The following is a 10,691-nucleotide window of genomic DNA, read 5'->3' as shown; positions in this document are numbered from 1 at the left end:
AGTACACTCTACCCCTATAGAGTAGTTAAAATTGTGGGTCACAATTGGTATCAAAGACAAGTTGAGAAATATTATGGGTTTTTATGTTTTTCTTTAGAGGTATTGTTAAATGGAGTAGCAAGAAGCAGCCGACATTGTCAACTATAGAGGTACAATACATGGGTGCTATGATGGCAGCATGTGAGGTAGCTTAGTTACTTGGAGATTTGGGGCTACATGTGGACATACAAGTTGTCATCTATTGTGATACCCTTATTAGCATGGGTGGTTTTGCAGGATCAGGGTTCCTAGTTTTGCAGGATCAGGGTTCCTAGTTTTGTCCACTCACGTACCCTATAAACAATTAAAAAATAGGCATTTGTTTACCTTTAGTGGCTAATCTCTCCTAGCTAACAAAGGATTTTCCTTTAGTGGCTAATCTCTCCTATCTAACAAAGGATTTTCCTTTCAAGTTCATTTGTTGGAACATCACATGCAAAGTAGGGAATATAGTTGCATAATGTGATTAATCTGATTATGCATTAGATAGCCAAAAGTAGGGAATATAGTTACATAATTTGATTAAGCATTAGATATCCAAAAGTCCCCATTTCCTTAGGTACAAAGTCAATGTATACACCATGTCCCAAATTTGGACTGATTCCATAAAATGCTAATATCTTTTACATATAAACTCATATGAGATTCCCACTTTGGACCTTAGATCTTCACATAATATAGAGCTTAACTTGATTTTTTGAGAAAATATAAGGTATTTGTCTATTTTCTTTAAATATTAGTGTTAAAATATGGAAGATCCCTGCCCCCTCTGTGCAACAAATTCCGGGGTGCTAGCAGTGGAAGTAGCACGTCTTGCGTACGGCAGAGCCTCTCACTCGGGGCCTTGCCCACGGATATCCAGACAAGAGATTAATCCCTCGGTTCTTCCAAAACCGAACCCAGAAAAACTTCCCTCGCCTAGCAGACATAGGCAATTCCTCCATGATATTTTATTATAACGTAGTCAAGGTCTTAACTAACCAAACTGATCCAACTGAACCCGTAAGTCACATGGTCAGATCAAGGAAGAGACTTGCACTTGGATCATAGAGACCAAGGCTTTTGTCCTCATCAAGAGGCACAGCCATTGATTCTTTTCCATAGAACAAGGGTTATCCGGGATTTACTTCAACTATTGTAACTTAACAGAATTGAGTCTCATTTTAGGGATCCATTAGTCTAGCCTAACCCCATCCAATCCCATGGGTTAGCCAACCGCCCAACCACTGTAGTGATAGGATCCATTTAGCAATTTGGTTATGTTTTGCCCCGGGTACTAGGGAAAAGAGTTCCCAAGCTCCCTAGTCAGCGCTTCAAGCAAACTTCAAGATAGTCACACCACTTACATACCCAATATGAAATTGCCTATTTCACAGATTCGGTTGTCTTTAAAACAACATAATCCTCCAAAATATTTGGCTTGAATTCTAATTTCCAATCATTCCTTCATCGGTGTACCTATGGCATCATTGGCAACCCAGAACGCTCACCACCTGTTCACTCAAGGGCCTTTTCAATAGTTCCTAGCTCATAGTACTCGAAAATATAATCACTTAAGAAAATCTAGATGGTCTCTCCGTTGAAGATCAACAAAAGATCAACCAACAGATCCATATAAAAGAGCCATGGACTCTTCCGTTGAGGACCAACAAGGCCAATCAACCAGATCCATGCCCGAGTTCAAAAACAACTCTAACTCCTTGTTCCATTTTCTTCCCCGACGCACGCAGGGGCATCTTCAGCGGACCCAAATCTCAAGCACCGTATAGTCAGCACCCTCTAGGCTCCTTCCAGGTCACCTAGCGCTTCACTCATAGGCGGCTTCCTCCCTCATCCACTGTACCGGAAGCTCACCATTTAAATCGAACTGAGGCTGGTCAAGACCTCGGCCCCGACCTTGCTACGCGAGACGTCCTCCATTGACTCTCCGTCAACTATTGCAACTTTATCACTTAGGTCTCAACGACCTCATTCACAAGATGGTCAAAATGCTTCCCCAGCATTCTTGACATAAAACAGTCATTTAAAAATTGGTTTCATAAATACAGTTTCTAACGAACTCTCATCTTTCCACATTGTTCCACATCATTTCTCGTTATTCCACATTCTTCTACATTAATTCACATTGCTTATTCCACATCCACTTATATGTATTCCCATCATCTTTCATCCATTCTCATCTAATCATATCATATTACATCTCATCACATCTATCCACATCTATCCTCGTCACATCATGGCACAACATATCCACATCACATCTCATTTATTCATATCACATCACATCCATCTACATTTACTCAGATCCACATCACATCCACATATCATCACATCACGTTCACATCTATTTACATCACTTCACATCCATTCACATCTACCCAAATCCTCATCATATCACATCTCATCTATCCACATCATATCTCATCCATTCATATCTAACCAGATCCACATCACATCACATCACATTCACATCTCACTGCATCTCACCACATCCATTCAGATATCATTACATCACATTCACATCCATTCTCATCTCATCACACCCATTCACATTTCATCACATATCCACTCACATCTCATCATACCCATTCACATCCATCACACCCATTCACATCCCACATTCATTCACATCTCATCACATCCATCCTTATCTTATCACATCCATCCTTATCTTATCACATCTCATTCACATCCATCCACATCACATCACATCCATTCACATCTCATCAGATTCATCCACATCCATCCATCCGTTCACATTCACATCTATCTACATCCATCCATTCATTCACATTCACATTTATCCACATCCATCCATTCACATCTCATCACATTCATCCACATCCATCCATTCATTCACATTCACATCTATCTACATCCATCCATTCATTCACATTCACATTTATCCACATCCATCCATTCACATCTCATTCACATCCATCCACATCACATCACATCCATTCACATCTCATCAGATTCATCCACATTCATCCATCCGTTCACATTCACATCTATCTACATCCATCCATTCATTCACATTCACATTTATCCACATCCATCCATTCACATCTCATCACATTCATCCACATCCATCCATTCATTCACATCTCATCACATTCATCCACATCCATCCATTCACATCTCATCACATTCATCCACATCCATCCATTCATTCACATTCACATTTATCCACATCCATCCATTCATTCACATTCACATCTATCCACATCCATCCATCCATTCACATGCACATCTATCACTTCACATCTCAGTCTCATCCATTTACATCACATCACACCCATTCACATATCTTCACATTTCATCATTTTCACATCGACATCCATTTATATCACATCACACCCATTCACATATCATCACATCTCATCACTTTCACATCGACATCCATTTACATCACATCACTTCTCATCAGGGATTTCACTGACGTAAACAAGAACATGTGAACATGTTAATAACATATGTTAATAACTCAAAAAATCTTGTGATCACATGTTATATTCACAAAGCTTTCACAAGGGCCTAAAAAAATTATTTTTGTCGGGCATAAAAAATCTTCTTAGGTGGCCACTGACCTGCTATTATGTGAAGATCGTAACATGAGAACATGTGAATAGCTTATTCCCATGTGTAGCCAAGCTTTTCCAAATGGCAAGTGACCTGTTATTTTGTGAATGGTAACATGAGAACATGTGAATAACTTGTTCACATGTGTTATTATCACAAAAAATCTTGTGATCACGTGAATATTAAATCCTTGCTTCTCATCCACATCTCATCACACCCACTCACATCTCCTCACATCACATTCACATCTTATCACATCACATTCACATCTCCTCTTAACATTCACATCTTATCACATCACATTCACATCGCATTCACATCTCCTCTTATCTCATTCACATCTTATCACATCACATTCACATTGCATTCACATCTCCTCTTATCACATCTCATCTAATCACATCGCATCCATTTACATCCCATCACATTCATTTACATTCATTCAGCTCCACATCACATCTTATTACATCCACTTTTAGTACCATTTTCTACTTTCAATACACCGATAGGACTTCTCTAAGTTTCTGCCAATTGCTTGGCCTAGTTAGAGGTACTTTTTCTCGATCCCATTGAATCTACGTATCAGAGTGTTGTTGAGGGTTTAAAAAGGGAAAATAAACCTTATCAAAATTGAATAGTAAAAACTCAGAAAGAGCATTTACATATTGTATTTTCATTCCTTAAGCTTCATTAATGAGAACTAATTCTAAACTTTCGTTTACTCAATTGGATCCTCGATCCTCCCTGGGATTTTAGATTCCCTTTTCTCTAAATAAGAATCTTGATGGATATTTTCACGTAAGATATATTCAATATTCTTCTTTTTGAATAAAAGATTCATGGGATTTACAAAAATCAATTCTACCCATATTTCCCAATAAAAATAATAATACTCAAAATTTCACTTTTGATAAATACTCATATTTGAATTATGCCAAAAATTTCTCTTTTAACATTTAATTATTTGGATCTCGAATATCATGGGAGTTCCTCTTTTTGCATAAAAATAAATTTACCAAGAATACCTCTTTTAACATTTAATTATTTGGATCTCGAATATCATGGGAATTCCTCTTTTTGCATAAAAATAATTTTACAAAAAAATTCTCCTCTTAATTAAATATTTAAAAAAAATTATTTCCCATGAATATTTTGAAAATCATTCTTTTTTGCATAGGATGTCTAATCCTAGAATATGGTAGGAAGTCCTCTTTTAGCATTATGCATAAAAATAAGATATGTATTATTTTCTAAAAATTTTACCATAGCTTCGCTGTTACTGATAATTCTCATTTTTTCCTAAAAGAATAAAAGCTTGTAATGAAAATATGATAGTAGTTCTTCTTTTATGCTTAAAATCAAACTATGAATTTAAATCATAATTATAAACATAAATATGATTATCCCACTAGATTAACCTAATTTCAACATTCCTCTTTTTTCAATTTGTTAGGATAATCCATTTCTCATTTAGAATGAATTAAAGTAGTTTTTAACTACTCATAAACAATCTAAAAGAATTTACCATTATTTTAATAGCACAAAATCATGAAAATATCATTTTTTAAATCTCTAGCTCATCAAGCCTAGAGTTTAGCTTTGAATTAAGAGACTGTCATTGAGAAGCATCCTTTTCCAAGGGATTTCGCCATAAAGATGGCTTTTCTTTTAGAGAGAGAGATTTACTTAAAGAAAGCATTATAAATAAGCATAAAGATTAACTTTTTCTTAATTAAACATTAAGACTTTTAAGAAAAGCTTGTTTTGAATTAAATCAATCATTTAGAAAACTTCTCAAGCTTGAGTCTCAGAGGGGTTGAGAAGAAGAAAGTCATTGAGATAATTTGAAAAAACCACATAAATCGATTTTACCTCCAAGTTTGGCTTGATTCTCTATTAGCAGTGAAGCCCCTGACCAATCAATTGGTCCAACAAGAGGAGAAGAGCAACTCCAAAAGTTGTTGGAGAGAGAGAGAGAAACTCCAAGCTCCTAAGAGAGAGAGAAAAATTTAAGGGATAATAGAAAATATGATTATTTTAATATAATACTGGCATGGTATAGCTCCAATATGAGAATACAAAGGAATGAGGGTCTATTTATAGGTGAGGGAGACCACTAACCAAGTCCAACTAGGTTCTAGAAATTTTTAGGTTCAGTTTTGACTCAATTTGGACAAGATTTAGACCAGTTTGGCTCCCTTTTTGATTTGGTTTGATCCTAGAGAGATAAAAATATCATAATTTTTTGAATTAAAAAAACCCTTCCACACATGTGAAAAAGGCGCCTACCTCAAAGGTCCCCCTTTCCTTACCAAGGTGTCAAAAATGCATCATTACTCCAACCTATCTCATTTTTTTAGTAATATCTCTTAATTTTAAACTAATAAACCTTGTACTCAGTCAACTCTTCATCTTATGTGAGCATTTACTAATTTTTGGGTATTTTCTTTTATTCTTTTGGATTTATCTCATCCTAACACTTGGATTAATCTAATTGGCCCATTGGAATCTTAATTGGATCATAATCCAAAAATTTCTGAAAATGTAGACCCTTAGGCTAAGTTCCCTTATACACATTTTTAATTAATTCCTAATGCACATTGGAATGTTCATTTTGAACTTCCGATTCAGGGGAATCCATTTTAAACATTAGGAGGATTTTTATATCCAAAGATATCTCAATTTTAGATTATCTCTCTCTAGACACTTTCTCTCTCTAGGCCAAAACAGGGTAAAACAAGATCTTTCTTCTATTTTAGAGGGGGAAATAATTATAAGAACAGAAGGAGAGGTTCTTATAACTTTACTCAAAAGTTGGAGGAGAGAGGAATCTTACAAAATATATGTCACTTTTTGTACTCACAATGACTACCACTTAAAATGCTCAATCTTGTAGATCAAAAGAGTGGTAGATAGTGAGACATTAGTAGAATGTGTTGGTTAGTTAAAATTATAAATCCAATGGTTGGATTTTTAATGATCTCTTTTTCAAAATTCTTCCAGGGCTATTAGAAGGCCTGCAAATATTAAAAATCTAATTAGTAAAGTTACATTTTTTATGTAAATCATCTAAAACCTATAGGGACTAGAGTACTTCTAATGGTGCATCTATGCAAAAAAAAAAAGATCACTCTAAGTATGGAAAGATTATTTTTTATTATTTCATCATATTTTTTATTAATTTTTATTAATTAGACTAATTTATATTTATTTAAGTTATATTGGGTTAATTTGAGTGCATGTGTATTTTCTATTAGCTACTTGATCTCATTTAAAGTACCTTTCCTTCCAAATTTTCTCTCCAAGCATTGTCCTAGTCCAGCATAAACTAGACAAAATTGGACACCTTGATCTTACAACAACCCGCATACAGTTGGTCAAGAACCCAATGTTTTATGAACAGACCAAACACATAGAGGTCCATTATCACTTTATTAGATAGAAGTTCTTGGCAGGATATATTGATCTCGTGTATGTCGACATAGAGGAGCAGGTAGCTACCAATTTCACACCAACACCTTGGGAGTAGAAAAGCTTCACAGATTTTGCACTATGCTTGGAGACTTGGAGATGGAGTTGAGCTTGAGGGAGAGTGTTAAGATGTAAAGCTCAACACGAGCTGACACTCATGATGTGCCTGGGTGACCGTTCCACATTTACACCACTGGCGTGTTTGGTAGTCGACACGACGGATGTTTGGTGCTTTTACAACTGGACCACACCTACCTAGTCCAAACGTGTTATAGCATACTTATCTTTCGAGCTCATCTATTTAGCGTGTTCACATTATAGGCCTCTTGTACATAGTACTCTAGTACATATGTTAGGTTTTCACTTATCTTTTGCAACCTTCTTTTGAGAGTAAGAAGAAGACGAAGATTTCAACCTTCCATCTTTGTGTGTGTGTTATCCATTATTGTGAAAGTGTGTGTGTGCTTGCAAGAGCTCAATCTCTCTCTTCTCCTCAATCTTTTCAGGTTAGACCCATGATGATTGAGATGAGGCTAGGCTCGACCTACGGATCTGGACATGTCTGAGTACGTGAAAAGACAAAGGAAAAAAATGTCGTATAAACTTTTCTTAAGCATCTAAAAAGGAAGACATAATCTCAAGACTATAGAAAATCAAAACATTCAAGAAAAATAACAAAATAACATTTAAGACTTTAGAAAATCAAACATTTAAGAAAAGTAACAAAGAATTATAATTAAGAAATTTCAGCCCTGAAATCCGAGCTAAGGGGAAAGTTCCCAAGTGCTAGATTAATTGGGAGAAATTACCTACATTTCTCGATGGGTGGAATTTCTCAATCGAGCCTTGGGAGCCGCTGCCACACTGAGCCAAGTAAGTACACTCTACCCCTATAGAGTAGTGAAACTTGTGGCTCATAGTTGGTATTAGAGACAAGCTGAGAAATATTATGGGTTTTTATGTTTTTTGGGAGTGGTATTGTTACATGGAGTAGATAGAAGCAGCCAACATTGTCAAGTACATAGGTAGAGTACAGGGGTGCTATGATGGCAGCATGTGAGGTAGCTTGGTTATGTAAGCTACTTGGAGATTTGGGGCTGCATATGGACATGTAGATTGTCATCTATTGCGATAACCTTAGTAGCATAAAGTTGGCCAACAACCCATTGTTTCATGCACGGACCAAACACATAGAGGTCTATTATCACTTCATTAGAGAGGTGGTCTTGGCAGGAGATATTGATCTCGTGTATGTAAGCACAAAGGAGCAGGTAGCTGCCATTTTCACCAAGGCCTTGGAAGAAGAGAAGATTCATAGATTTTGCACTATTCTTGGAGTCTTGGAGATGGAGTTGAGTTTCAGGGGGGAGTGTTGAGATGTAAAGCTCACATGAGCTGACACTCATGATGCACCTGGGTGACCATTCCACATTTATACCATTGGTGTGTTTGGTAGCCGCTGATATGATGGATCTTTACCAGTGATTTGACAACTGGACCACACCTACCTAGTCCAACCAAGTTATAGAATACTTATCGAGCTCACCTATTTAGCGTGTTCGCATTATAAACTACTTGTACATAGTAATCTAGTACTTATGTTAGGTTTTCACTTATCTTTTGCAAGAGCTCAAGCTCTCTTTCCCCCTCAATCTTTTTAGGTTAGACCCATGATGATTGGGATAGGCTCAACCTACAGATCTAGGCATGTCTGTGTTCATGAAAAAACAAAAGGAAAAATTTACTAATACAAATTTTGCTTAAGCATCTAAATAGGAAGACATAATCTCAAGACTGGAGAAAATCATAACATTCAAGAAAAATAACAAAATAACATTTAAGACTGTAGAAAATCAAACATCCAAGAAAAGTAACAAAGAATGATAATTAAGGAATTTCAGCCCTGAAATCCCAGTTAAGGGGCAAGTTCCCAAGGTTAAAAGTGCTAGAGTAATTTCGAGGAATCACCTACATTTCTCGATGGGTGGAATTTCTCAATTGAGCCTCGGGAGCCGCCGTCGCTGTGGGTAGCCAATCATCGAGCCGAGTGAGTACATGCTACCCCTAGAGAGTAGTTAAAATTATGGGTCATAGGTGGTAGCAGAGACAAGTTGAGTAATCTTATGGGTTTTTATCTCTCGCGCCCCAAATGGTGAAACAAAACTCCATGGCCTGACCCTATCTCTGTTCAAAGTTCCAGGACTCTCGATGGAAGATGATATGCTAACTTTTTCCTTTGACCAATTCAAATGGCATAGAACCTAGCTCTTGGCCATGCCCAAGAAGTAATAGACTTGGCTTTCATGCATTTGGCCAAGGATAGAGGTGTAGGTAAGAGATGAGACTTGGAGTAGTACAAGGAGTATTACTTTGGTCACAACTATACCAATGTCTCTTTATGTGGCATCGCCAGTGGATTTAGGATAGAAGGATGCTTATCATGGGTATAGATTTGAATTTCTAACATTGTTATGCTTCTAATATTTGCTTGACAATGATCATGGAGAAATTGGGGCTAGTCTAGAAGAGTATTTGATTTGTGGCCAAGCTCCTTTATCCTTAAATGAATACATCATTAAACACCCACACTTTCATTGTATCTCTTATGAGTAATCCATCATTATTTCTACTTGTTTGGATTCTAGAGGAGAATATTCCCAACTAATGTCACAAAATTTAATACACTTCTTTTACTGAAGAATTTGAGTTTCTAAATGATAAAAATGTGATGGTATTATGCATCCAAAAGCTTGTCAAATTTACATTAAGTAACATTGCATGATAGTGTCTTCGTGTCTAAACTGAGAACCATGAATCGTGCACGTCGTGTACATCATGATATGGCATGCCAAACATTTACTAAGGATGGGATTTTAAGGATCTGCATATATTTTTAAGAATGAAGACATATATTACCGAATTCCAAGAGGAGTTTTTTTCACTTCTGAGTACAGGTAGTCATTGTTTGCGATGGAGTGAAACCATTTGAGTTTCAATTCACATCAGGGTCTACTTGGTGAATTATTTTAGTTGATTATAATATTTCACTTGTGCTAAGTATTAAGAGAGAGCATCTCCTCTCCCTTCGTGTCCCAAGAAGGACACAAAGTGATGAGCATAAAAGTGTACATCACTTCAACTGTAGATAAGCTTGAAATGTTATGTCAAGGAATACAATTGCATGACATCTTAAGACCCATCTTGAGACACCAACCACAACAGCCAAGAGGACACAAAGTGGTGAGCACAAAAGTGTACATGGCTCCAACTATAGATAAGCTTGAAATGTTATGGCAAGGCATTCTTGAATGCATGACATCTTAAGACTTGTCTTGGGACATCAACCACACACAAAGGTGTACTCATCAAGGAAATCAAATTGCTCTAAGTGAATGACTTCCTAGATTTCTCTAAGTGAATAGATAGCTATTTCACCCATCTTTGTCCAAAAACCATGAGTCGGATTTTGGCATAACAAAACTATTCCAATTCTTCTACAAGTGGATATTGTGCTTACTTGATTTGTGGTCCCAAACTTGAAACACACACATCTCAAGAACGTGTTGTTTAAGTGACATGAATGGTATTTACTATGTGAC

This window comes from Cibotium barometz, chromosome 13 (genome assembly GCF_041138505.1).
Source record: "Cibotium barometz isolate CiBa-2024 chromosome 13, ASM4113850v1, whole genome shotgun sequence".
In the NCBI taxonomy this organism is placed as follows: Eukaryota; Viridiplantae; Streptophyta; class Polypodiopsida; order Cyatheales; family Cibotiaceae; genus Cibotium; species Cibotium barometz.
This window is presented reverse-complemented; position numbering follows the sequence as displayed.